The following is a 6,000-nucleotide window of genomic DNA, read 5'->3' on the forward strand; positions in this document are numbered from 1 at the left end:
TTCTTCTTTGTGGCACTGACATTTCTGAGAAGTCTTTATATATGGAAAAGTTCAGGCCTATTTGGGTTATATGGTGTCCTGCTTTTGGCTGGGATAGAGTTAATTTTCTTTCTAGTAGCTGGTATAGTGTTGTGTTTTGGATTCAGTAGGAGAAGAACGGTGATAACACACTGATGTTTTCAGTTATTGCCAAGTAGTGTTTAGACCAAGTCAAGGATTTTGCAGCTTCTCATGCCCAGCCAGCAAGAAGGCTGGAGGGGCACAAGAAGTTGGGAGGGGACACAGCCAGGGCAGCTGACCCAAACTGGCCAAAGGGGTATTCCATACCATGTGACATCATGCCCAGTATATAAACTGGGGGGAGTTGGACAGTGGGGGCAGATCACTGCTTGGGAACTAACTGGGCATAGGTCAGTGAGTGGTGAGCAATTGCATTGTGCATCACTTGTTTTGTATATTCCAATTCTTTTATTATTATTAGTGTCACTTTATTATTATGTTGTGGTTTAACCCCAGCCGGCAACTAAGCACCACACAGCTGCTCACTCACTCCCCCCCCCCCCCCCCCCCCCAATGGGATGGGGGAGAGAATCAGAAAAAAAAAGTAAAATTCGTGGGTTGAGATAAGAACAGTTTAATAGAACAGAAAAGAAGAAACTAATAATGATAATAATAACAATAATAAAATGACAATAATAATAATAAAAGGATTGGAATTAACTCAACAATAAACAATTAACAATTAACAATTAATTCTACCCCAGCCAAACCAAGGACATATTATCATTATTATTATCATTATTGTTATCATTATCATCATTATTATTTCCTTCCTTTCTGTCCTATTAAACTGTCTTTATTTCAACCCACGAGTTTTACTTTTTTTCCCGATTCTCTCCCCCATCCCGCTAGGTGGCAGGGAAGTGAGCAAGCGGCTGCGTGGTGCCTAGTTGCTGGCTGGGGTTAAGCTACGACATATGGTGATTATGTGTTCAGTGAATTTCACTTTGAGGCTAACCCAACCCGCCCTGTATTTTATCAGTTTTACATGACAGACAAAAGAGAGAGAAAGTAATAATAAATTAAAAAAAGATTATTACACTTGGAACTCTAAGAAAAGGTGATTAATAATCTGTCACATCCTAGGCCTCTTTATCAGCTATTTCTCTGGCAGCACAACGCAATGGCATTTCCCTAAAATAGGAGAATTTCACTGTGACACAGAGATGGTTTTGCCACCTAATTCCTGGTCATTATATCACGGCTGTATTACATGATGTAAGTGTAGAGAAAGAGTTTCTCGCTGTAGAATCAGCCTTTGATGGCCATCACAAAGGATAGTAATTGAGATGATAGGATAAAAGTGTACACATGTAGGACAGCTCTTCTCTAGAAATACAGTTTTTAGTGTAGCAGGTTTGAACTTTTCTTTATTTTATGATATGTCACGTGGAATAAGCAACAGCTTGAGTTATTCACTCTTCTCTGCCAGCATTTTTGGTAGGCTGATCATGACTTCCTAAATAAATAAATAAATACATCAGTCCAAATTAGCCTTAATTTCATTGAGCTGTTTTTACCAACAATGACTTTCCAACATATGCAGTTTTAGAAATTGTGGCCAAACACATGGATTAGTAGTTCTCTCTTCTTCTCACCCAAACACACCTACAACCTTAATTCCCAGTTGCAAACTGGCTGAATAAAGCATTTTTCATGTGAAATAATCCCACAGTATATGACGTTGCAATTTTTTACTTAAATTAGGAGCAGGGAGAAAGATGCAGCACCTGTGAATCAGAATGGATTTTTACCAGCAAGTTTAGTTTGCTATCATACCCAATTCCAGATTAGATAGGTGATTTCACTTCAGAAAAGTACAATATCCATTGTTTTCTTTTATCTTTCTCCTTTATTCAGCATACAATATCATTTCAAGGACCCTGATGCTTCTGCAGTTGTGTAACAGGTGAGGAGTTACACATATGCACAGTAATTTCACTAGTGAATTCTTCGTTGTGCATTATGCGGGGTCATGGCTGTTCTTTATTCATTTGGCAAATTGATTATAGCTCTTTAAAGCCTCTCAAGCAACACAAAGCAGACTGAAGAATTATGAGCTAGTTTAATGCATTTTACCTTGACAGAAAAAGCTTGTAGCTCAGAGCAGCAGTTAAGAAATTACAAACACACACAGCCTTCAGCTTGAGGCTTTCACTGCAAGCTGCATGACTAAATCAGAGGTTTATTAGTACCTTGTTGATGATTTTGCTTTGAAAATGAACAAGAGTACTGGTGTAGGAAAAAGGCTGTTAGCTACTGGCTAGTGTGATGCATAGCTGAAATACTTATCAAACCACTACAACTGGTTGACATACCTTCTTCAAAGAGTAAACTTTAAAAGTTTGATTGAGGTATAACAGGGCTAACTGATTTAGTTTATTATGTGTAAGTTTGCTACACATTTTACATTTACTAAAATTATACGCAAGACTTCGTACCAAATTTAGATTTCAATCCAAAACTAAATTTCACACTGTATCTGAAGTTTGGGATAGCCACTCCAGTTTCAACACTTGCCAGCTGAACTGCTTTTTTCCATTATCTAACAGACTGTGGCAATTTGGCAGCCTGGCACGTGGAACAGGAAAATTCTGCACACCAGGTACAATGGATCTGATGTATCGTAGACATGACATTCCACGTAGAGCTGACTGTCAACACAAAATTGGTATACCTCAAATATATTGGTATTACCAAAAGTCATGATCCAAAACCATCTAGAAACAAATATGTTTAATTTGCTAAATGCCTCCTGCACTGTCACAGACCCCCACTTCTCAGGGCAAGTTCCCCAGAATATACGCCCTCTGCTTTTCAAACAGGAATACCAATCTGGAAAATGAAATCCAACCAAGATGCCTAACCTGTAAGGTTTAGTGAGGAAAAGACATGAGCTATGATTCTCCTGAGGCACTAGGCCAGATCTTCACATTCTCTTAGGGATGACGCAGAATGGGGAGAGGATTAGGAGGAATGTATTTTAATCAACACTAGGATGGAGTTCATAAAATTTTTGAAAGTCAGTTTCATAGTTTTCATGCATTTATTAAATCATTTATTCAATCTACAGTGTCTTGTTTCAGAAGGTCACTAAATAGGTTCTTGTTAAGATTTCTGGCACATTAGCTCAGTGCCAAAGACTGACCATGTTCCCCCCGCCCCTTTTTTTTCCTGTGAGAACTGCTTTATAACTGGAACTTCCAAAAATATCCATTTGCCCTCTGATCGTCAAAAATCATGTACTCTTTTCAAGCACTGACACAGATCATTACTATTAGATCATTTGTCATTTGTTGGGGGGCATTTCTTGCCCATGTAAAGAAGTATAGTAATGCAATAATCTCAAAGAAGTGTTATTCTATGTCTGTTTTGAAAACTAGATGCCTCGTTTGAAGGTGTCACAGCAGAATCTGTGCATTCACTAATAACAGAATGTAAGAGGCAGCATTTGCAGACAGCAGAATATTTAGGTTGCTCAAGCCTAAATAAAGACTGAGAATGTCAAAAGGAGAGATAAAACACAGTGACTCCTGTCATTCTATGACAAAAGCATTGTGTATACTGAATAGATAATTAGTGATTGTAAATCTCCTGTAAGTGAGGAAAGAATGACTTTGAATTAATTTGGGACACCACTAAAAATACCTAGTCCATTTTCATCAGTAGCTAAATACAAGATAAACAGAAAGACTGGGATAGCAAATAATTGAAAATATGTCATTAAATCAATTATATGCTTTCATTGACAATAATATTTTCTCTCCCCATCCCTTTAGAGAGGGAAACACAGGCATACAAGAAATCCAAACACAGGTAATAGAAGTTTGTAGGAGAATGAACAACTTCCAAGTGAAGATAAATATACAGAACAGAACTAATCAATCCAAGGAGCAGACTGAGAAGAAGCAACATGATAGAAGTATACAAATAATGAATAGCATGGCTAACAAAAATCATGATACACCTAGTTATCCTTGCTCATTCTGCAATTACAATACCCACTTGAGTGCAACATAGATTTTAAAAAGTTCAGCAGCAAGATTTTACAACCTCATATGAATATGAAGATCTTCAAGACTTACAAGAGTGTTCAGACCCTGGGGACAATGAAGACACTTTACAGTGGGAAAATAAAGAGCATAATTGTTTGGGGTTTGGTATAATCCAATCCAAATTTGTTTTTAGCAGATATGATCTTCTGCTGCATGCTGGTTATTCTCAGTGTCTCCCATTGCAATATTTCATTTGCTAACTTATCTAGATCTGTGGCTTTGATCTGTTATGTTACTTCTATCATGCTAAAAATCACGTCAGTTATTAGCTTAATGAAAATCCTTCTTTTTTTCCTCCCCATGATACCATTACCCTTTTCCTAGAACAATCTGAAGTGTGTATTCCCTGGCAAATATTCACACTAATCTGTGAAAACAATAATGTTTAGACATAGTTGGATGATAGAATTTCTATGTTCCCCTAAATGCAGGCACCACATTTAAGGCAAAATTATGACAGGGAAAATTAGTCATCTTGTACAGGAACCTCAGTTTCAAGTTCCTTCCAAGGGTCCTTCTTCCATTCTTCCTCATGCAGGCAAGAGAGAGCTGAACCTTATTTGGAAGCATAGACTGTGCCAGATGGAGCAGACTGGTTTAAAAATCAAAGGGACATAAGATCCTGTTTTCTGTAGGAGAGTAACACAAAATGTTCTGTGCTGCCAGCACCTCTGAGCCCTCCTGTACCTTGGTGCAGCAGGCATCGGTTGGCTTTCAACTGCTCTGACGCCCACTTTGGCTGAGTTGCATCAAGTCCAGGAGTACCATCATCATGTCAGACTTAACACTGTTTCTGAGTGTTATCTATGAGTGTAATGTACTGGTGTTAATTTGTTGTATTTAAAATAATTAGGCTTAGGGTCTGAAATATTACAGTGAAAAGCTATCTGTAGGGCGATACTGACTCCACACATTACAAACATCAGTTTAGCTTTAGAAAGAACTCTTGAACTGGCATTGCATGATACTTTTTCTTAGGAAAGGGTAATGGTGAAGGGAGGACAAGGTGGGCAGGAGCCTTAAGGCATTTGGTGTGAGAATCCCTGCTATGTTAACATCCAAGAACTCTTTGGGTCTCGTTTAGAAGACGCAAGTACTATGAAGAGCTGCAGAGAACTGGCAGGATTAACTACACATGAAGGTCTCCCCTTCTCTGATACTAATGTCAGAAATCTCACCAAAATCCTCATGAAGATCACAAGATTTTTTCCAACTTTTTACTAGACTAAAATAAATGGTTTTTTTCCTTACTTGTGTAATAACCACCTCATAGCTGGCACTTAATGTGAAACAGTAACACAAATAATGTGGGTAATTCCTAAAGGTACTGGGTTCTATAGAATTCCTATTTTAACTGTTTTTATTTATTATCTGCATTAACAAAACCTTTTTGTTATGTCTTTGCCTAGTTAGGACTTGGTTTTCAGACAGTAAGATAAAGAGTCCATTATGAACATGTAGATACATACTTAATATCCATAGGCAATTATTTTCCCATCTGCACAATCATTTGTCTGCAGTATTATGGTGATAAATAAAGGTTTCCTCTGTAATTCTGGATAATTTTGTTACTGTACAGTGCAGGACTGTGACTTACAAGCATGTGGATCAGAAACATTTTCAGAGAAGTTTCACCATGGATGAGGCAGCACATACTATAGCCTTTTACTGTCATTTTAATTCAAAACATTTTTCTGAGCGAATCCAATCAGAGTGACCTCTAATTTATCCTTTATATATCTTTGCAAGTAATCAGTAGACTATGAGCCTGAGAATCTGGTAATTTTTTTTGAGAATTTTTGGATCCTGTAAGGAGAAAAATTTATCTACATGCATTATACTAAGCCCCCTTCAATTTTTTCTTTGAGGGAGTTACAGTGGCTAG

The sequence above is a fragment of the Aquila chrysaetos genome, chromosome 1 (assembly GCF_900496995.4).
Source record: "Aquila chrysaetos chrysaetos chromosome 1, bAquChr1.4, whole genome shotgun sequence".
Lineage (NCBI taxonomy): Eukaryota > Metazoa > Chordata > Aves > Accipitriformes > Accipitridae > Aquila > Aquila chrysaetos.